The sequence below is a fragment of the Ambystoma mexicanum genome, chromosome 7p, assembly GCF_040938575.1.
Source record: "Ambystoma mexicanum isolate Mex_15411 chromosome 7p, UKY_AmexF1_1, whole genome shotgun sequence".
Classification (NCBI taxonomy): domain Eukaryota; kingdom Metazoa; phylum Chordata; class Amphibia; order Caudata; family Ambystomatidae; genus Ambystoma; species Ambystoma mexicanum.
Window position 1 is genome coordinate 178,945,655 of NC_090939.1, and position 23,725 is coordinate 178,969,379.

The 23,725-nt window shown below is 53.9% G+C and overlaps 1 protein-coding gene across 1 annotated transcript in view; it reads right to left on the reverse strand.

The window, feature by feature from the left end:
• Window positions 1-23,725, reverse strand: part of UMODL1 (uromodulin like 1) — a 482,641-nt gene that overhangs the window by 299,036 nt on the left and 159,880 nt on the right. The window lies entirely within an intron of this gene.

A 23,725-nucleotide genomic window follows, 5' to 3' on the forward strand; every position in this document is an offset into this window, starting at 1 on the left:
AGAATCTGTATTCAGCAACACTGGTCAAAACTATCAACCGCATAGTGTAGTAACTCATCAAACTGGCCCACATCGGCCACAAAAGTGCCCCACTTTGACCCAAAAAACTGGCCCACACAAGCATTTTGCATTTTTGGTTCGGCCATGGGCATGTTGCCCTATAGGCCAGTCCCGTCTGTGTGTATGGTTTAAACTCCAAGAACCTTTGCAGTACCGAAATGAGACATTCCACCTTTAGTTGTTTGTTATTTTTCATCAGGTTGTTTAGTGCAGTGGTGAAGTGTCTGGCATGCAGACGTGATAACTGCTGTTCGATCCCCGCAGTGGTATTTAATTCACAAATTCTAAGGGGACATTCATTGTTTCTCATTGTAGCTGGGGGGACTGAGTCCACCCTCTAAAATAAGTGGATGGACTCCGTCCCCCCGCATGTACCCTCAACTTGAGCCCTGGGTTGCATGATAGGGAATATTAACTGAAGGGCGGGTTTGGACGAAGAATGGGACCAACAAAGGTGGCAGAACGTGAATGTCCACCTTTCTCTCCCCCAGCCTGTATGACCTGCCAGTAACCCCACTACCCCTGCCCCTCTTTTCCTATCCTTTAATGTGCACCAATAAGAGCCCAATCTTAGGATTGTATCCATGTAATTCTAGCAACTTGTGCAGGTGTAAAATGTAAACCTCGATGCATACATGCATGCCAGATGGATGTCGTTTCAACTATGATATAATATGTGTTGAAACAGAATGTCAGTTGAGGTTGGGGGTTACACAAAATTAATATTTCAGAGTATAGGAAGCATGTGGACTTTAAATTGAGGTTCAATGCTCGTGCTGTTTAAGGACTTTGGGCATCATTACTAGAACGGTGGTAGGGGGAAAAACAGTGGTAATGCAGTTGGCACTGCATGACCTCCACATTACTGCAACGCCGTATATGAACTTTGGTGGTAAGGTGGAAGATTTTCCTCCAGCAAAATGCTTGAGGCAAATCCTCGACCTTATCACCCAAAATCGACAAAATTGGCGGAATTCCCACCGGCAGTAAGTCCACTGAAATCCCCATGGAGTCCTGTCCCACGGTAAATCTGCAGGATCAAATGGCGGTAGCAGAAAAGCATTTTTGGTGGTATTTCGGGGGATTTACCACTGAAGTACTGCCAATCATGAGATGAGGCCCTCTGAGTCAGATCGTATTGAGGATAATTAGAACTCTGCGTGCTCTGCCGTTAAGCCCTAGCCATTGCAACATGTGGAGTAATGAAACGCAATCAGTTTACACCAAACAGAAGGGGGGCCCCGGGGAGCACGCGGTACGCGTTGCTCCCCGGGGAGGTTTTGGGCACTGCACCCAACCAGCGAGTCAGGCAGGGGACAGATTGTCCCCCTTAGCTGATATATACGGGTGCCGACGAAGGTGCAGGAACTTTTGGCAGTTAGCGCCATTTGTGTTGCCTGGCCCTTCGCCGGCACCCGCTGCTGTGGGGCGCGTGGGCGGCCTAAGGGACACTCTGGATTGGGCGGGTTGGGGGAAACGAGGGGTGAGGGGTTCGGCATTATAAAAAAAAAGGTATTATTAATTTATAATACGGTAGACGGAGGGGTGGAGGTTATCACTCAGGCTGGAGCGCTACCCATTACTCACCACCAGGTGGCAGTGTGGTGTGTGGCCCTCCGGTTCCCAGCTGACAGGCGAAAAGTCCATATGGCCGTGGGTGGTTTCGGTTGGGGGGGATGTTAAAAATAAATAATAAATAAATAAAAGAAACAAAAAGAAACCTATTAAGGTCACGGACATTGTACAAAATGGTATTGGTGGCATTTAGGTATGTCAGGAGACCTGCATCACAGGGCCCTACCTGCTCCCTGTATGGGCACCTTTCCCCCCAGGTTCTTCAGGGTCAGTTGGTGTGTGGGGTGATCCCGGGGAGCGTGTATGGCGTTGGGGGTCCCAGAGGGGCAGTTGGTTGGTCATCCATACGGTGGGGGCCAGATTTGCACTTCCCCCAGTTTTGTATTCTCAGTTAGCAGAAGGGGAGGGGGCTGCAGTGGGTTATGAGCGGGGAGAGAGCAGCTAGCGAGTAGGGGTAGGGAGGCCCCTGCCTGAGAGGAGCATCAGGGGTAAAGGGCAGTACCTCTGGCAGTGTGGTCGGAGGGGGGGTGGATAACGTAACTAAAAAGAGCTGGGGGGCCAGTTAGGATAGGGAGGGGGTGTAAGGGAGCCAGGGGGGATATGCCAGGGTGGGGGGCACCACCTGAGGAGGGCCACAGGGTCCCCTTAGGGGGGTGTTTATGGGCTTAGTACAGCCACAGGTGAGCCTGTAGGGGGTTGGCGAACACCATCATCCCTGGGTGCAGCAGCAGGGGGAGGGGCTAGGACACCCCCCGACAGCTTGGTGTAGGGAGATGGCTGGAATGCCATCACCGGCACTGAGAGTGGGGAGAGATTTTGGACGGCTCTCCCTGTCAGCGGTGCAGCAGTGTTGGAGTTTGCAGTGAATGGGGAGAGATCTGGATGGTCTCCCTCCCAGCGGCAGTGCAGCGGTGGTGGGGTGTACGCTTCACGCTACAACGATCTTGGACAAAGAGGTGAGCAGAATTTGAACTGAAAGTGCATTGGTATTTGGGAAGGGTAAGGTTGGGTGGTGTCAAGGTGATGCAGAAGGTTCATTTGTGGTTAAAGGATGTGTTTAAATAAATATAATACGCATTAAATGAATAAATGAAAATAAAGAATCATTATGAAGGAAGAATTGATATCCCAGGAAGAACAGAATTGGGGGTAATAACAACAAGAAATGGTTGGAGAACTGGAGGGCCAAGAAGGGTGTTTGAAAGGGACGATGAGTATAGAAAGTGGAACAGTAGTACGAGCCGGGGGGGAGGAGGATAGGATGTCATACGTCTTATATATTGCGCCCATACACAAATGCGAGGAGGGAGTACAATAGGGGCAGCAGTGCTTGGTTTATGCACAGCTAGAGCAATGGAGCTTGGTGTAATGTGCAAGGAGGAAGGGGACTGTTAAGGTTCCAGATGCACCCCCTAGGGTCTGGTAGGAAAGGGGACTGTGCAGGGGAATACAGGGAAAAGGGTGCAGGCCTGGTACCCATGAGACTCTGAGGTTGGCCAGTCAGTGCAGTATACTGATGGTGAGCAGGGGAGAGCGAGAGAGATAATTGAAGGGAAGAGGATGGTTTTGGGGCTGCTTCGAACTCCGGGTGGCACAGCAAGTTTGAGGGAGCAGGGAGGTCATTCCAGAGGGAGCTAACTGCAGAAGGGGGAGCGCTACCCCCCATATCTGCCTGGCGAAGTGTATGACCATCAGAAATTGGCGGTGACCGAGCGGAGGGCTCAAGATGGAGGGAAGACTATGATAACTGTGGTTTCTATTTTAAAGTGAATATAGGGGTTTTGAGGGTAGGGTAAGGGGTGATTGGTTAAGTGAGAGAAGAGTGTAGGGGCTAAAGGGAAATGGGGGTTGGCCTACCCGGGCATGAGGTGTAAGACCCAGCACAGAGCAAGGCAGGGATGGAGTGGTTGTATGGCCCCTCTGGGCCTTGTGGTTTAGGAGCCCGTTGAAAGGGTAGGCTGGAAGGTGCCCCTTTTTTACTGCCTCAGTTATCGGCTGTGCCACCCGGGACAGGGCTAGGGGGGAGGGACAAGAAGAAGGAGGGAGCCAGCAATTTTCTGGGGGAAGGGTTGTCGCAGGAGGGGTAGAGGTGACCAGGTGGAAAGATATATAAAGGAATAGGGGGGAAGAGAACATTATCGGGGTAAGAAGTTGGTGGGTTTGCGTGAACGACATCACAGTAATAAGTTATCATACAGCGTTGGTCTGTGGGCTTAAGGGGAAGTGGGTGGGGGCATCAGCGGAGTTTGTTGACAGTTAAGATGGGTAAATACAGGTCAACAAAAGGTTTTAGACTAATGGGGGAACTGGCATGATCAAAGTCTGGGAGAAATGTCAGTTTAAGGGGGGAAGTTTGGAGGAGGTTAAGGAGAGTGGAATGGGAGAGGATGAACATTGTGCAGTGGGGAGTTATACTTTTTCTACACAGGGACAGAGAGGATGGTTTGGGTAAACAAAGAAATAATAAAAGGGGAAAAGGTAAAAGAAAGAAGGGAAAGGAAGTGAGGATCTACAAAATTAAAAGAACTAAACGGTTTGGTTCAAAAGGGCTATAACAGGTTTTGTACTCATGTTGAGGAGCAGAGGTAGAGCGGCACACGAGGGTAAGGGGAGAAAGTCGGCAGTGATGCTAAGTGAAGTAGCAGGGGGGTGGTTTGAACGGCATGGAAGGGGGTGCATGGGTGGCCCCTGGTGCTGTGGAAGGGAACGGTGGTGAGATAGAACCACATGGACGGGGTACACGGACGGCCCCTGCATGGACAGGGGTACGCAGACGGCCCCTGGTGCAGTGGGGGGAATGGCATTGAGATGGAACTGCATGGACAGGGGTTCACAGATGGCCACTGGTGCAGTGGGCGGAACAAGTCTAAAATGGAACTGCATGGACGGGGGTACACGGATGGCCCCTGGTGAAGCGGGGGGAATGGCGTTGAGATGGAACTGCATGGACGTGGGTACACAGACGGCCCCTGGTGCAGTGGGGGGAGCGAGTTTGAGAATGAACTGCATGGATGGGGCTACACAGATGGGCCCCGCTGCAGTGGGGGGAACGATGTTGAGATGGAACTGCATGGAGGGGGTACACGGACGGCCCCTGGTGCAGTGGGGGAAACATCAATGATAATGGAACATTTGCAAGGGTGAACATGGAACTGCATGGACGGAGGGAGCAGGTACAGTCCCCAGTGCAGTTGGGAGCGAGAAGGAAGGTTGCAGGGTAGGAGCGGGGAGCAGTTGGTATGGTCATGGCGGGGGGGACAGGGGACTACCCATACAAGGGTGGAAAGCCATGAGATGATGTTCAATATGCCAGCCCCATATAGGAGGAAGTTGGGTTTGGGTTACGGTTACAGGGTATCACATGGACTGGCAGAGCAGAGGAGAAAGTTTGTGATTGAAGTGAGGAATATTGGGAAGAAAAGGGTTAGTTGCGGCATTAGTTGTGGGTACTAGATGGGAGAGCATATGATGGACAGAGGAGGCATGGGCACTGTCCTCAAGAATACTTAATGTCCGTATACCACACAGGTTAGGGGTACAGGGGTAAGGAAATTAAATAAATAAGAGAAATAATGACAAGGGGAGCATCAGAGGAGTTTCAGGTTTTCAGAACAAAATGGGTGGGGCAGCAGTGGGCAGGTGGTGTCGGAGTGCAGTGGGCTGGTGGTGTCGGAGTGCATTGAGTAGATGGGCATGGGGTATAAGGGCAAGAGGGTGTTTCAGAAGAAAAAGAATAATGAATAAGGAAATAATTATATAAATGGGGGAAATAGGAAAGAAGGGTCAAAGGGGACTAGGTGTTGACAAGGACCGGTTAGGGCTCTGCGTAAGTGTTGGCAGGGAAGAGAATGTGTTGGAGGGTTTCAAAGTAGATGAAAGGGCGTTGGGGAAAAAATGGGGGTGGGTGTAGCAGGTTGGGGGGAGAGTTTGGAAGTGGTGGGATGAACAAAGTTTGGTGGCGTAGGGTCCAAAAAGGGGGGGGGTGTATAATAAAGGTGCTGGTGCAGATTGGCGAAGGTTTAATGGTTTAATTAAGGAGGTTTGGAGCATAGAAGTGGTCATGAATATAATAATTTGTATTGAACTCAATAAATAAGGGGGAAAGGAATGTATGTGGCTGCTAGGGGAAGGGAGGTGCATTGGATCTCGGTTTAGGAAACAGAACATGGGGCAGACATGTAAAGAATGAGAACAGGTTTTCGGTATCTGGTCGGGGGAGAATTTGGATACCAGGATAAGTGGTAAGGGGTTTGGGGTTGGAAAGTATAAGCAGTACAGGGAAAGGTACGGGGTGAGGGATTGGCCAGAAAGGAGAGGTAGTGAGTGAAGAGGAGGAGAAATGTTTCTGTAGGGCAAGGAATTATTGGGGGTGAAACAAATATTGAGGTTTACAGTGTCAGGTCTTGGATGTGAGGGAGGATTAGCAGCGGAGTGCAGTAAGGTGGATTGAGTTCATTTACGCATGGTGTTTATCTTGTCTTTTCTTTCACAGATGCGGCTGGAGAGATGTTTTGAAGACGATTATAAAGGACTGGTCTATGCTTGCAGGGTGTTGTTAATGTAGGAGTATAAAGTTTAGGGCAGTTGGGTACAGTGTTTTCTCCCAAGATGTTTTGATGGTGGGGATTAAGGGCTTGAGGATTATTAGGGTGATGTAGAGAAGGGAGTTGGCCAGGGCAGGGGAGGGAGTTTTAGTTATAAGTTACAGAAGGGGTTAGCTGGCTTGGACGGGTATGAAGAGTTGCTATTGTTTGAAGATAAAACAAATAAAAAGCGATGTTGGCATGGAATGCAACGTGAAGGGGTGGTGTTGGAGGAAAGGAAGTGGGGTGAGTTACAGGGAAGAGGAAATAAAGAAAGGTTCTCTCAGTTTTGTGGTATAGGTCTAGGAGCAAGGTTGTGGGGAATGTTTAAAATAAATAAATAAAAGAGAGAAAGGGAAGGAAGGAGAAGGACCTATTAAACAAGAAATAAACAGGAAGGTTATGGGGGGGTGGGGCAGAAAGAACACCTCTGGGGATTGTGTTTCCAGTGCCGGGGACGCGGTTAGTTAAATGATGGTTGGTTGAAGCCGAAGGATTATTATCGCGGTAAGGAGAGTGGGTAGTGCTGTTTGCACAAACAGGCTATCCCGGGGGTAAAAAGAGGGGGAAGAGGTATTGAAGAAGGAGGGGTGTGGCCTTGGGGAGAAGTTGGTAGAAAGTGGGAATGAAGGTTGAGAGGAATTGAGGGGAGGGAGCAAGGGACAGGAAGTGATGAATTTGAATTGTTTATTTATTTCGTTATTTTGGCGATTGTTAATTGATCTGTTAGGCTGTAAGGCCTGGGAGCCAGTTTAGTGTGTTTTTTGTAAGCCACGGCCTGTCACATTAAAGCGACCTTTTCCACTAACGACGAGTAGGGGTATTTTGTGCAGTCTGGCCAAAAGCAAGCTTTGTGAGACAAGTTCTGGAAAAGATGGATTCCAGGAGGACACCCGAAATAGAGACACCAGTAATTGAGAGTAACTGAGAGGGAGACTCTAGTTTTATGAGAAGGGAGGCAGAGGAGCGGGGTTTAAAGATGGCAGTCTCCACCGAACACATTCAGAAGCGCACATGCCTCCCAAACTGGATGGTGGATTAAACAGGGACACATATCAAAAAATCTTAAGGTAAACCAAAGAGAGTGAATGTGACCTTGTTGGTGTTTGGTCCCATTTGCAACCTGTAGTTATCCAGCAAAACCATAGGTAGCTGCTCTACTGGGGATCCAAAGAGTGCTTATGGACCTCGTGTATAGGTTTTCAAACATGTAAACTTGTGCATGAGTCAGATTCAAAAGAGGGTCAGGACAGCTTGCAGGGTCATAGCAAACTGTGTTCTCCGTGTGCCTTCTACCCAGAATAACAGCTTGCAGAGTCCAATATCCCTTGCAAAGTGATGCTTGGCAGAGCAGAACTGAGCGTTCCAGAATCCTTGTGTGATGACCCAGCCAAGTGCAGGTTTAAGGAAACCAAGGGGTATATTTAAGAGAAAGCAGAGCGTGGGTGAGTGGCATCACATATGTTTGAAGGCGAGGGAGCAGAGCAGTCCGTTCTCCAGACAGATCCAGGGGACTTTCTGGTTAGGGTCCATGCACAACTTCTTTAAGGAGTGCTCTGAGCTCTCTTCCTGGTAGGCAAGGAGGGCTCCCCACAAGGATTCCACATCAAACTATGGAAAGCATCAATGCACCATGTTTGGAGAGCCACCCAAGAGAAAGAGTGTCAGGAGGTAGTCCTGGCAGAGGCTGAGGTCGGACGTTGGTACCCAACAGAGGCAGTTCACTTAATGATTGGGCTTCAGATAGCTAGACTACCCATACTGTACCCTGCAGGCTCCTAGATTGGGGTGGGAGGTCAGCCTAACACATTTAGAGGAACAGTAGAGTAAAGGGGATGCAACATTGTCACAGATCGCCAGGGACAGTCGGATTCCTAAAGTTTACTGCTTCTGTCTGGTTTTATTTAAAAATAGTTGTTTTTAGCTTTTTACTAAAACTCAAGAAATTTTCCTTTATTCTGAGTTTGATCCGCAAACTGTTCCATGCCGGGAAACTGCCCTCACCGGGAAGGATCTCTGAAGTCCATTTGCTCTTTTAGCTGAAATACAGGCAATTTGCCCTTGTGTTTTCCGACCTTAGAGACCGCCTGAGGTATAGCGGACAATTCGTTCCCTCAAGTAGGGGGGTGCCTGTCCAATTAGGCAACGATGGACCAGTGTCATAGTTTTGAAGGTGATCCTATTGTCTAATGTCAGCCAGTGCAAGGCTTTCCTGTCAGTTGTAAGGGTGTTCCCATAATCTAGCCTGGATAGAATAGTGGCCCTTGCAATGGTAGCAGTGTTCTTTTCGCTCAGGTATGGTCTGATGCATCTTAACAGCATCAAATAGTACTGACTGTTTCGGTTTGGATGGTTAGATAAATAAATAGCCTTAATTAAACAAAACCTCCCTAACACATATATTAATATTATTCACAGAGCACCAGTACAAGAACAAACATGCCATAGGATGACGTTTCCTTAATTCCACAACGGAAAGTTTGATACAAGACACAAAGAACGATTGTTTGCAAATTATTGTTGTTTTTGAAAATTATTGTTGTCTATGAAACGGAATTACAAGAAAAATATTGTTTTGAATTGTATATTTACAAATTACTGCTCCTGAAGGAGAGAGTTAAACTCTTGAAACGCGTAGAGCTCTTGGATATTAATTTGTTAGATTTTTGGTGAAACATTACTATTAAGTGTTTGTTGAATAAGGAGTGAATAAAACACCTACGTGTTAAAAAAATTCTTCTTTTTGTTTCCAAATTGTAATTACACATAAAATTTCGAAAATGAAAAATCCTTTTTGACTGAATTGTTCTTCTATAATGAAAATTATAATTTCCTCCATTATTGGTTGGGATCTTGAAAAAGTAGAGTGCATAGACACTAAGAGGGTAATTCATAGAATTTCGCACAAAAGTGACGCACGCGGCTGGCGCACAGTGTGCGCGTGCGAATGTCTGCGCCAGCCTCGTGCGCTAAAATCGAATTCCGCGCACAGCGTATTCATGGATTTTAGCCTCCAAAACCAGCCGTGGCGCAGAGTGGCGCAGCGACCCTGCAGCAACGCCAGTTACGCCCCCAAGAACGCCCTCGCGCAAGGAAAAGCCATCAAAATTCCCAATTCAGCGCAAAGGGCTGCGCTAACCCTGGACTAGTTTACAGGGCTGCCAAACAGCAAACGCCAAGCGGGGAACGTGTATTACTGGGGTGCGCGTGAAGTTTCACATGCGAAAGGGCCTGTGCGAGTGGGGTACGTGTATTACTGGGGTTCGCGGGAAGTTTCACACGCGATTTCAGCAGGGTACGTGTATTACGGGGTTTGCGGGAAGTTTCACACGCGAAAGGGCCTGTGCGAGTGGGGTACGTGTATTACGGGGGTGCGCGGGAAGTTTCACACACGATTGTCCTGGGTACGTGTATTTCAGGGGTTTGTGGGAAGTTTCACACGCAATTGGCCTAGGTATGTGTATTTCAGGGGTGCGCGAGAAGTTTCACCCGCGATTGGCCTGGGTATGTGTATTTCAGGGGTGCGTGGGAAGTTTCACATGCGATTGGGCTGGTTACGTGTATTTCAGGGGTGCGTGGGAAGTTTCACACGCGATTGGCCTGGGTACGTGTATTTCAGGGGTGCGCGGGAAGTTTCACACGCGATTGGCCTGGGTACGTGTATTTCAGAGGTGCGCGGGAAGTTTCACACGCGATTGGGCTGGTTACGTGTATTTCAGGGGTGCGTGGGAAGTTTCGCACACGATTGGCCTGGGTACGTGTATTTCAGGGGTGCGCAGGAATTTCCACACGCGATTAGCCTGGGCACGTGTATTTCAGGGGTGCGCGGGAAGTTTCACATGCAATTGTGCTGGTTATGTGTATTTCAGGGGTGCGCGGGAAGTTTCACACGCGATTGGCCTGGGTACGTGTATTTCAGGGGTGCGCGGGAATTTCCACACACAATTGGCCTGGGTACGTGTATTTCAGGGGTGCGCGGGAAGTTCCACACGCGATTGGCCTGGGTACGTGTATTTCAGGGGTGCACGGGAAGTTCCACACACGATTGGCCTGGGTACGTGTATTTCAGGGGTGCGCGGGAAGTTTCACACGTGATTGGGCTGGTTACGTGTATTTCAGGGGTGCGCGGGAAGTTTCACACGTGGTTGGCCTGGGTACGTGTATTTCAGGGGTGCGTGGGAAGTTTCACATGCAATTAGGCTTCGTACGTGTATTTCAGGGGTGCACGGGGAGTCCTACACGTGAATTGGCAGTGTGGGTCCTCCCAGGTGTCCCCTCTACCCCCTCCACGGCCCCTGTAGGCAGCCTACACCACAAGGGACTACCCTGTACCCCTGGTCATGTCCCGCAGGCAGCCCATCCACCATGGGCATGCCCCCCAGGCAAGCCACATGTCACGTTGCAATATGATCACCAACTCATGTCTCCCAGCACCCCCACCCCCCAACAGTGCAGGGCACCTGCCAGCAGGCCCCCATTCATATCCCACTCATGTCCCCTTGCACACCCACCCCCCAGCAGTGTGGGGCACCTGCCAGCAGGCCCCCACACATGTCCCACAGCACCCCCACCCCCCAGCAGCCAGGGGCACCTGCCAGCAGGCCCCCACACATGTCCCCCAGCACCCCCACACCCCAGCAGTCAGGGGCACCTGCCAGCAGGCCCCCACACATGTCCCCCAGCACCTCCACCCCCCAGCAGTCAGGGGCACCTGCCAGCAGGCCCCCACTCATGTCCCCTTGCACTCCCACCCCCCAGCAGTGCGGGGCACCTGCCAGCAGGCCCCCACACATGTCCCCCAGCACCCTCACCCCCCAGCAGTCAGGGGCACCTGCCAGCAGGCCCCCACTCATGTCCAACTCATGTCCCCTTGCACCACCACCCCCCAGCATTGCCAGGTACCTGTCATGCAGGCATCCACACATGTCCCCAAGCACCCCCAGCAGTCAGGGGCACCTGCCAGCAGGCCCCCACTCATGTCCCACTCATGTCCCCTTGCACCCCCACTCCCAGCAGTGCAGGGCACCTGCCAGCAGGCCCCCACTCATGTCCCACTCATGTCCCCTTGCACACCCACCCCCAGTAGTGTGGGGCACCTGCCAGCAGGCCCCCACTCATGTCCCACTCATGTCCCCTTGTACCCCCACCCCCCAGCAGTGCAGGGCACCTGCCAGCGGGCCCCCACTCATGTCCCCTTGCACACCCACCCCCCAGCAGTGCAAGGCACCTGCCAGCATGCCCCCACTCATATTCCACTCATGTCCCCTTGCACCCCCACCCCCAGCAGTGCAGGGCACCTGCCAGCAGGCCCCCACTCATGTTCCACTCGTGTCCCCTTGCACCCCCACCCCCCCAGCAGTGCAGGGCACCTGCCAGCAGGCCCCCACCGATGTCCCACTCATGTCCCCCTGCACACCCACCCCCCAGCAGTGTGGGGCACCTGTCAGCAGGCCCCCACTCATGTCCCACACATGTCCCCCAGCACCCCCACCCCCAGCAGTCAGGGGCACCTGCCAGCAGGCCCACACTCATGTCCCACTCATGTCCCCTTGCACCCCCACCCCCCAGCAGTGCAGGGCACCTGGCAGCAGGCCCCCACTCATGTCCCCTTGCACCCCCACCCCCAGCAGTGCAGGGCACCTGCCAGCAGGCCCCCACTCATATCCCACTCATGTCCCCTTGCACCCCCACACCCCAGCAGTGCAGGGCACCTGCCAGCAGGCCCCCACTCATGTCCCCCAGCACCCCCCAGCACTGAGGGGCACCTGCCAGCAGGCCACCACTCATGTCCCACTCATGTCCCCTTGTACCCCCACCCCCCCAGCAGTGCAGGGCACCTGCCAGCAGGCCCCCACTCATGTCCCACTCATGTCCCCTTGCACCCCCACCCCCCAGCAGTGCAGGGCACCTGCCAGCAGGCCCCCACTCATGTCCCCTTGCACCCCCACACCCCAGCAGTGCAGGGCACCTGCCAGCAGACCCCCACTCATGTCCCCCTGCCCCCAGGTCATGACGATCCTCAATCATGGCTCTTATGGCCAGCCTCCCCAGCCCAAAGACCCAACCAAGTATTGCATCCACCCACATAGAAAAGGCAATTACATGATACAACCCCAATGGCAAGTATATAAATGAACACATGTCCGTCACACACACACAATGGTTGCAAGTGAATGTGAAAACCCATATCATGACATGCATGAAACCAATGAGATAATACCACACATCGAAGTATGGAGAAAAAAATGAATTAAACGCAACATGAATGGAATTAAAATCAAACAAACAACAATGGGAATAAAAAAAGAAAAGCTGCATGTCCAAAAAATAATGAAAAACAAGAAATCATAATCCAAAGGAAAGGTGTCCAAAGTCACAGTCCAACAAAGCAAATCCAAGGGAAAAACAAAAGTTGAAACCATTGCTCCATGGGGAAATCCAAAAAAAAGAGATGAATCCAATAGTGAACTATATACAGATGAACAATCCAGGGTCCATGATCCCAACTGAAGAAATGAAACCTATCAAAAATACTACCTAATGAAAAACTATATACGGAAACGTAGTGCATTGTCCAAGAGCAACCAAAATAAAGAAAAAACCAAAGGAAACCTAACACTATCTAACTATTTACAAGGGCAGCGGGCTAGTCCGACGGCTCACTTTTGGATGTCCCGGGCCAGGGCATCATCGAACTCCTGCTCAATGTCCCGGAGGCGGTCCTCTTCCATGGCCCCGAGGGTTCGCAGGGACGACGACATGTTCTCCTCCAACTCCCTGCGAATTGCCTCGAGGCACTCGGCCCGCCTCAGGACCCTCCGCATGGAGTTCTCCGCCCTGACCATCGTGAGCCGTGCCTCTTCTGTCCGCTGCCGCTCCACATCTATGGCCTAACCGCTGCCACACGGAAGACACTTCCCGTCCTGGGTCCTCCTGCCCTCTGGCCGATGCCTGCCCCTCCGATGACGAAGGCCCCGAGCCATCAACCATCCAACCTTGTTGCTGCTGCTGCTGTGCCTCTGCCCGTGCCCTGGCTCTTGCTGCCTGCACATCCTCCTCCAGCTGGGGTGCAGTTGTTGAGGTGGCCACCCCTGCTGGACGTCCGACTCCCGACTGTGGCAGGGATGTGTCCTCCACCAGCCTAGCCTCAGGGTCAGAGGCAGCTCCACAGGGCACCCAGGTGACACATGGGTGGGAAGATGGCACGGAGTACGACTGGCATATTGGGGGTTCAGTTGAGGAGGGGGTCGGAACAAGGCCCAGCAAACGGAGGAATCCGGCCCTGGTGATCTGTCTCAGTAGGTCGATGTGGCAACGAGCCATTCGAGACGACATGCAGTCTCCCCATGAAAAGAGTGCATTTCGCCTCGCATGGCCCGTTGACGCAACGCCACACCACCCAGGACAGGCTCAACCCGGTCCCGGATAGCCACGTCCTCAGGCAGAGGAAGGCCAGTTGTCGTAAGCTCATCCCCTGCCTGAAAACGGGTCTGGACGTGGCACCGGACTCCTCACTCCGACGAGATGACAACCTGGGAGGGGAGCCGGGCCTTGCGTCTCCGGCTGGCGGTGCGATCCGTGCCGCTGTGCTCCACAGCACCCTCTCCGCCCTCTTCATCAGTCGACGCTGCAGACAGGGAGAGATAGGACACAGGCATCAGGGCACTGTACAATGGACCCATACACACGTGACAGTTGCACACGAGTGTCATTGTCAAACTTCAGACATGGCATCACAATCCCCAACACACATGTCATTTCAAATCACACACATGAGCTATTCCACAGCCATATCGCAACAGCCAGTACCATCCATACACATACAACAGCATGAGTAGGCAAAGGTGAGCCAGACATCACATGAGTAACAGGGAGTGCACTAGACATGCACACATGCCACCACACTTACATGCATGTGTACACCTGCACCAAGTGTCACAGTGATGAGATCTTCATCCATGTCACATCTGGCAATCAGTCTTCTACATATCAGTCTCACATGCATCCATGTTGCATGAGAGTTGCACACTTGTCAGATACACATACATGCACATGTACACAGTGCAGATACATGCAGTTGGAACCAACATCCATGTGTGACACCACAACCTTGACAACTGACATACACAGTCATTCAAACATGTGTGCTCACACATCTGCATTTGGCCTGCATGCTTAACCACAAATACACCATCCATGTGTCTCACACATGAAAGGTCTTGCATGTGTCAGCCTCACGGCCCTGTACATACACATCCATACATGGCCCTACAAAACCACATGTGCAACCTGCACATTACTGGCACACCACCACACGCACAGCTTCCAATCAGTATGCATATACACTTACCGCTCGACTCCAGACGGGTGTGCCTCTCAAGGACCTGGACGTGGAGCGCGGGGCATACGCATTCCAGGACCCTCATTTGGTCTTCCGACAGGTGGCCCCGGCGCCCCTTAGCATCCGCTGCCTTCAAGAGGCGCCGGGCCTTGTTGAGGGTCCTGGACCTGAAGTCCTCCCAGCGCTTCTTGACATGATGGAATTCACAGACTGCCACCCCCTCCGCGTTGATGGCAGTCACGATGTCTGTCCAGATCCTGGTCTGTCCTTCCTTGTCGGCGCGTGACCTTCCGAAGAGGGCATGATACTGCCCCAGGACTTGCTCCACCAGGACACCAACTTCAGTGGCAGTGAAGCTGGTGGCCCTCTGCCTCTCTGGCTGGGGGTTGCCAGTGCCGCCAGATGGTGTAGTGCTGGACATGGCAACCCCAGAAGCAGGAGTGGGTGGGCAACTGGGTCCTGGGGCTGGGCTGTGGAGCGATGGAATCCCAGTCGGGAGTCTTCGTTTCCAGCAGGGGTGGTCACAGTAACAGAACCCCTGGTTGACGTGCAGGCAGCAAATGGCAGGGCACGTGGGCAGCAGGCAGTCAGGCAGCAGCAGATGGCAGGTGGGAGCGTGCTCGGGGCTCTGGGGGGCAGTAATTCGGCCTTCTGGGCAGGAGTGTGGTCTTCCGTGTGCTTACGCGTGGCCAGCTTGACACGGAGCGTTTTGGCATGTGAAAATCTTGCACGTCAGTGTGTAATTCGAGGAAAGGCCCTTAGCGCGTAAGCGCGTCAGCACACGTACGCGATTTAATTGGACCAAAGGCCCTTAGCGCGTAAGCGCGTCTGTGACATGCGCGCGCGGGCCTTTCCCTGAACACGGGTGCTTGTTACACGTCCAAGAACTGCACGTCCAAGTGTCAGCTCGTGTAATTTGAGGATAGGGCCTTAGCGCGTATACGCGGAAGTGACGTTGGACGTGTGGGCCGGTTTAAAAGGTACGTGTAGGACGTCATTTCCTTGTACGTACTTTTCGTGGAGAACGAGTGGGTGAATTCTGTACTTCTTGTCAGTTCACACGCGATTTACTTCACAGCGTTTCTAGTTCGTACTCCCTGTTACCTCGGACAGCTTTTTTCTAATTTTCTGTTGGGCCTGTTTCCTTAAACAGCGTTCACTTTTTCTTTTGTCCTGTCTCCTCAGACAGCGTACAATTCTTCTTTTGGTGGGGGTGTTGCCAATGCGCACACGCGTGTCTTTTTCACACTCTTTTTCCAGGCAGACGGTGAGTCGCGCACGTATTTACCAACTGTGCTTGCCCCGTGTGTCGCGTACCCCTTCAGAGGTCATTGTAGGCTGCGTGTAACACGCATATGCTTTTTTTGTGTTTCTGGGTGCCACAGCGTAGTGCGGGTTCATTTTTCCACGCACGTGGTCTACGAGGGGTTGCGTGCACGTTATTTTCTGTTTTTGGGGTGCATGTGCGTTGCGTGACCCGTCTTCTTCCCCCAGGGGTCACATACAGCCTTGCTAGTGCACTAGGGTACGAATTCCATCTAGTACCCTACCCCTTTCACCCCCAATTGCCCAGGACAATAGTTTACTGCAACTCCCATACGCGCAACAACATCAGTGCCATGGCTGGGAGGCGAGCAAGCGGTAAGGGAGGCAAAGGTGGCCGAGCTTCAACAGGTGGGCGCGGTAGGGGACGTGGCCGGGATTTGCAGAGTGCCCCTATCCCCCCATGTGTGGAGGACCAATCAGGGACACCCATGCCCCCCCATGGTTGAGGGAAATGTGGCTGACACCATCCCAGCTCAGCCCTTGTTGGTCGGGCCCATTGTGGCACCTGACCTGGCACAGGAAGACTCCCAGGCTGACTTCCAGGTCAGCAAGTCTAGGCCACGTCTGGCGGTGCAAGTTGGTGTCACCAGGCCACGTGGATCTGGGGCAGCTATGTCATCTGCTGCCCCGAGTAGGCAGGGTGGGGAGGCTGCAGGGGCAGCTGCAGCTCCATCCACCCCAGCTCTGACTTTCCCAGCCAGGACAGTGTCAGTCCCGGTCCATCATACTGACGTTCCCCCACCCACATCACACTCCAGCCAATGCCTGCACCAAGTCCTATGGTCAGTGTGCATTCGCACACTCCTACTACCCAGTCCACCAGTGCTCCTGCCCCTAGTGACCGGAGCGGCGTAAGCCACTCACGATCCCCACCACCTTCCAAAAGAAAGAGGAAGAGTGCTCGTCCACTACAGGCTGATACCCCAGACACGGCTACGCAGTCCGGCATGCCAAGGAAGCCTAGCTTCAATGATGGCGAACGTGATGCACTTGTGCAGTATGTGTCCGCACATGACTGCGAAACGTTGATAACTGCAGGGTGCAAGACCACACCTGCTCAACGTCAGGCACACCGCCAGACCATCGCGGACATCATAAGTGGCCTTGGATTTGTGAGGCGCACCGCTGGTGATTGCTACAAGCGCTGGAATGACCTTAAACACAGGGCAAAGAAAAAGCTGGCCTCAAATCATGCCGCTACTTTGGTGACTGGAGGTGGAACTCACTGTACATGAGTATGTTGCTGGGACCTACGTCACAGAGGAACAGATCTAAGGTGTGGGAGAACTGCCAGATTACGAGTGCACATGCATGTGTGTGTGATCCATGTGTATGTTGTGTGTGTGAGGGGTTCGGATTGAGTGCCAGGTGAGGGTGTGTGTGCCTGAGTGGTTTGGGTCACCCATGTGCTTCATCCAAAACATTCTGCGCCCCTGGATTTGGGTATTACAGTATCCCTTCTGCCCACAGAAGACATTTTGCGCAACATCACGTCAGTTGCCCTTGAAGTGGCATCTTGCAACAACATTGTTCCGTATTTTTCAGTGTTCATTCAGGCTGATTGTTTCAATTCCCACACTTTTACTACGCATTTCTCAGCCCTATTGTCAAACAATATGTGACATGCCTATGGTACATGCCATCTGTGTGATGGCATGTGTCATGTATGTGGATTGGACATGCCACTCACAGGCCAATGTGTGAAGGCACTGCTAGCCAGCATGCAGCTAATGGGTTGCTCTTCCATCTTGGTGTCATCAGTGTCTGCCATTTGACTCCCCTTCAAATTCAGTGACAGTGCATGCATGGGAGGGTTATAGTCATGTGGGACATGTGTCAATCAAGTACTGGTTCTGTAGCTTGTCAGGCCTAATTGTGTGCCATGGTGCTAATGCCTGTGTCCATTTTTTGTCTTTCATGTTTTTGCAGGGGATGACGCACTTGATGCTGTTGAGGTTGAGGAGATGGTGCAGACCCAAGAGGGATCTCAGGCACGACCGGGCACCAGTGGGGGATGTGGTGTGGTGGTGGGTGAGAACCCACTCTTGCTGCAGACCATTCACTCCAGGGGTGTCTCTGGGTGCACCTCCCCAGACCTCTATGCAGGTGTTGATTCGGATGATGAGACCTATGTGGCGTCGCAGGTAAGTGTTTCTGGCAGGGATTCTGTTCTGTCCAACCCACCTGCAGCAGGGGTAGAACCCTCTATGGGGATGTCAGTGTTGGTAGTTCCGCCTTTGGTGGTTACGGATGCAGGGTCACACTCCGCAACATCTGATCCTGTTCCTGGGCCAGCAGATCAGAGGGGTAATGCAGTCCTGCAGCCTCAGGCAGGGCCGGCACAGCAAGGCGCAGTTCGCCTTGCCCCAGAAAGGTGTGGTGCCCGCCAACGCGGTGGCTGTACACCACCAGGCAATCCATATACGGTATGGCAAAACAACAGGCAGCATCTTCTGAGATGATGGCTCAAGCAATGGAGAGGGTGGCTTCCATTGTCCCCCCTGAAAGGCAGATGGAGCAACTACAGCAGGCAACAGACTCCATTTGCCAATCACTCAGGGAGGACATGTTGGCGTCCAACAGGGACAGACGGGCGGCACTGGAGACTCTGCGGGAAGCCATTTCTATAGAGTCCCAGGGCCACAGGGAAGCCCTAAGGGTAGAACTCCATCACCTCAGGGAGACTCTTGTTGACCTTGAGGCTTCCACTAACTTGAGGACAGAACAGCAGCTGGAGCGGGTCACACGTACTCTCTCAGCTGAGATGCAGGCAACTCGGGAGGAGGTCCGGGCATCACGTCAGGTGGTGCATGGGGATCTCCGCACTATAATCCTCCAGAACGAGACCTTCCACACCCGCATGCTTGCTGCCATGGAGGACCAGACTAGGGCTTTGCATGGGCTGCCTCCCATAGCACCACCACCTCCTGTGGCGGCAGCAGCACAGGGTGATGAGAGCGACCACAGCGATTCTGATTCTCTCACGATAGCGTAGCCGTGCAGGCCATGAGCCCATGGAGATGTTTTTTTTCCCAACATCCACACAGGTGGCTGTTGGTGTGCACCCTGTCCTCGGACCTCCTGGGTGGCCTCCCCCATGCCCCCTGGCCCCCACATGGCCATTTTTGATTTTTGATTTTTTGTTACAGTGTGTTGCCTTGTGTGGTGCCCGTGGGCATCCACTGTATTCCGGCTGGGCACATGCAGGCTTGTCCTGAGTTTGGGTTAGATGCTTGGGTTTGTGAGACACACACCCCTCCTGCTTCCCGTTTCCATGGGCTTGCAAAGGGTGTGCCCAAGTGACAGTGACTTACACAGTGACGTTGGACACCCATGAGCTGTGTGGGCAGTCTGTAGTCAATACTGTGCAGACATTACTTGTGTATATTGTTGTTGTATTGTACACTGCATGTTGTAATTATGTATGCTTCTGCTTCCATGCCTCCCTCTAAATTTTCAGGTTCATTCCTCATGTCTTCACAAGGCCGTCTACTTTGGAGATGGAATTCATGTTGTATGCAGTACACAGACAAGTTTTGAAGCCTGCAAGACTACAGTTGGAAGGGGGCGATGTGGTGGCATATTCAGGTTGTAAAACTACGACTACTTTAACTTAGTACTGTCATGTTTTAGTTATGTTTGAGCTTGTGCAGCTGCATTGTATTGTTGGTAAGTATTTGGTCATGTGTGTTGTTAGTTCAACATTACTGGGAGCATATTGTGTGTGGCCAGTTTCCATTAGGGACACTGTACTTTGTGACACTTGTGTCAGGTTTTCGGGATTGCCTTATTTGCTCTCACATAGCATGACATGCCATGGTGTGTTGGGTGGTGGTGCTGGGGAGGGGTTGGGTGACATGGCACTGTTCTCATGTTGTATTTTGCAAGGGGGTAATGCATTTAGCAGCATATGTGTCTTTTGATGACATGGCATTGGTGTTGTTTCTGTAGGTAGGTATGCACACATTGTGACACTTCCAGGTGACCAATCTCAGGCTTGTATGGTTGTGACAGTTGACTGTCCCTTGTGTCATCATCGATTGTCAGCTGGTATGTGGCAGGGCTTTGTGCACTCCACAGGGGTGTGATTCTAAGTGAAGTATTTAGCCACCAGTTGCGTTCGGGCTGCCTCACCCCGTGCCCTTTCCCCTCCCATGCGCAGCGGGCGTGCATGTAGTTGGGGATGTGGGGGCACCACCATGTCCACCGGCAGGCCCCGGCGTGTTGCAACGTTGTGCAGGACACATGCTGCCACTATGATCCTGCACACTACTGGGGGAGCGTATAACAGCTGCCCGCCAGAACGGTCAAGGGAGCGAAAGCGTGACTTGAGCACTCCGAATGTGCGCTCCACTATGCCCCGGGTTGCAATATGGGCTGTGTTGTATCTTACCTTGGGTGGCGTGGTGGGGTTCCGAATTGGCGTCATCATGTGCTCAGAGGGTAGGCACTGTCCCCTGGGGAGGTGGTGATGGGTATCATTAGTAGGGTTGTGACATTACTCAGTATCTGGCATGCATATATGTGCTGTGGCATTTATACTCACCAAGCAGCCATGTATCGCCATGCCGCCCAGCTTCTAGGTCCCAGTTTAGGGTTGACATTCTGTAAATGAAACTGTCGTGGGTGGACCCTGGATAGTTGGCATATACTGAGGTGATGATTCCCTTGGCATCACATACTGCCTGCACGTTGATGGAATGCCAGTGCTTGCGGTTTCTATAGATGTGCTCTGATGCCCTGGGGGGACGTAGAGCCACATGGGTGCAATCAATGGCACCTAGGACTTTGGGGAATTGTGCCACCCCATAGAAATCCTGGACGGCAGCCTGCCTTTCTGCAGGTGTTCTGGGCAGGTATATGTGCCTGCGGACTGATGGGCATGCAGTCATGATGGCCAAGACCTGGTGTAGGCAGCGTGACTGCGTGGCCTGTGACAACCCCCCCCCACTATGGCACTTGTCCGCTGAAATGATCCGGTGGCCAAAAAGTGCAGTACATTGAGGACCTTCTCCAGGCGACTGAGTGCTTGTGAGCAGAGGGTGGGTAATGTGAGGTCATCCTCCCACTCACTGACCAGGTCGAGTATTATGTGAGGTGGAAACCTGTACCTCCCATACACCTTGTCATCAGGCATCCCAAAAAGGCTGGTTCTGGGTGTGAAAATTCTGGGCCTGACTATCCACCTCCTCCTCCTGCAGTATCCCACGACCACTGATGCTAGGAACGGTATGTTCATCCTGGCGTCTGAGCCTGCTTGTTGTTTGCGCGCACTTTTATGCAGCGCGGGTCCACGTACACCTGCTTCCTGCTGGCGTACGTTTTTCCGGATTAGCGCGTCTTTTTTGGCGCATGCGTGTGGGCGTTCCGCGCATTTGCCTCCTGTACTTCCCCGCCCACCCCAGTAATATACGTACCCTGCTCGCCCAGGCCCAATCGCGTGTAAAACTTCCCGTGAGCCCCTGAGATACACGTACCCCGCTCTCCCAGGCCCAATCGCGTGTGAAACTTCCCGCACACCCCTGAAATACACGCTATTTTTGACACAGCGGGTGTCCGTGTCTGTCGCGTACCCCTTTGCACATCATTTGTCCTAGAGGACCACAATATGGGACATTCATCAGAGCTGTATATACGTGCTTTTTGTTAGCGCACATTTTTTTTAATGCGCAGGGACGCTACCGCCTGCCTTTGTGTGGTGGACATGTGTTGATGTACATAGTTGACTTTTGGTTTGTGTCATGCGATCGCCATTTCACTGCTGGGGGGTGGGGGTCCAAGGGGACATGAGTGGGACATGAGTGGGGGCCTGCTGGCAGGTGCCCTGCACTGCTGGGGGGCGGGGGTGCTTGGGGACATGAGTGGGACATGAGTGGGGGCCTGCTGGCAGGTGCCCTGCACTGCTGGGGGGTGGGGGAGCAAGGGGACATGAGTGGGACATGAGTGGGGGACTGCTGGCAGATGCCTTGCACTGCTGGGGGGTGGGGGTGCAAGGGGACACGAGTGGGACATGAGTGGGGGCCTGCTGGCAGGTGCCCTGCACTGCTGGGGGGTGGGGGTGCTGGGGGACATGAGTGGGACATGAGTGGGGGCCTGCTGGCAGATGCCCTGCACTGCTGGGGAGGGTGGGGGTGCAAGGGAACATGAGTGGGACATGAGTGAGGGCCTGCTGGCAGGTGCCCTGCACTTGCACTGCTGAGGGGTGGGGGTGCTGGGGGACATGAGTGGGGGCCTGCTGGCAGGTGCCCTGCACTGCTGGGGGGTGGGGGTGCTGGGGGACATGAGTGGGACATGAGTGGGGGCCTGCTGGCATGTGCCCTGCACTTGCACTGCTGGGGGGTGGGGGTGCTGGGGGACATGAGTGGGGGCCTGCTGGCAGGTACCCTGCACTGCTGGGGGGTGGGGGTGCTGGGGGACATGAGTGGGGGCCTGCTGGAAAGTGCCCTGCACTGCTGGGGGTGGGGGTGCTGGGGGACATGAGTGGGGGCCTGCTGGCAGGTGCCCTGCTCTGCTGGGGGGTGGGGGTGCTGGGGGACATGAGTGTGGGCCTGCTGGCAGGTGCCCTGCACTGCTGGGGGGTGGGGTTGCTGGGGGACATGAGTGGGACATGAGTGGGGGCCTGCTGGCAGGTGCCCTGCACTGCTGGGGGGTGGGGGTGCAAGGGGGCATGAGTGGGACATGAGTGGGGGCCTGCTGGCAGGTGCCCTGCACTGCTGGGGGGTGGGGTTGCTGGGGGACATGAGTGGGACATGAGTGGGGGGCCTGCTGGGAGGTGCCCTGCACTGCTGGGGGGTGGGGGTGCAAGGGGACATGAGTGGGACATGAGTGGGGGCCTGCTGGCTGGTGCCCTGCACTGCTGGGGGGTGGAGGTGCAAGGGGACATGAGTGGGACATGAGTGGGGCCTGCTGGCAGGTGCCCTGCACTGCTGGGGGGAGGGGGTGCTGGGGGACATGAATGGGGGCCTGCTGGCAGGTGCCCTGCACTGCTGGGGGTGGGGGCGCAAGGGGACATGAGTGGGACATGAGTGGGGGCCTGCTGGCAGGTGCCCTGCACTGTTGGGGGGTGGGGTGCAAGGGGACATGAGTGGGGGCCTGCTGGCAGGTGCCCTGCACTGCTGGGGGGTGTGGGTGCAAGGGGACATGAGTGGGGGCCTGCTGGCAGGTGCCCTGCACTGCTGGGGGGTGGGGGTGCAAGGGGACATGAGTGGGACATGAGTGGGGGCCTGCTGGCTGGTGCCCTGCACTGCTGGGGGGTGGGGGTGCAAGGGGACATGAGTGGGACATGAGTGGGGGGCCTGCTGGCAGGTGCCCTGCTCTGCTGGGGGGTGGGGGTGCTGGGGGACATGAGTGTGGGCCTGCTGGCAGGTGCCCTGCACTGCTGGGGGGTGGGGGTGCAAGGGGGACATGAGTGGGACATGAGTGGGGGCCTGCTGGCAGGTGTCCTGCACTGCTGGGGGTGGGGTTGCTGGGGGACATGAGTGGGACATGAGTGGGGGCCTGCTGGCAGGTGCCCTGCACCGCTGGGGGTGGGGGTGCAAGGGGACATGAGTGGGACATGAGTGGGGGCCTGCTGGCAGGTGTCCTGCACTGCTGGGGGTGGGGGTGCAAGGGTACATGAGTGGGACATGAGTGGGGGCCTGCTGGCAGGTGCCCTGCACTGCTGGGGGAGGGGGTGCTGGGGGACATGAGTGGGGGCCTGCTGGCAGGTGCCCTGCACTGCTGGGGGGTGGGGGTGCTGGGGGACATGAGTGGGACATGAGTGAGGGACTGCTGGCAGGTGCCCTGCACTGCTGGGGGGGGTGGATGTGCAAGGGGACATGAGTGGGACATGAGTGGGGGC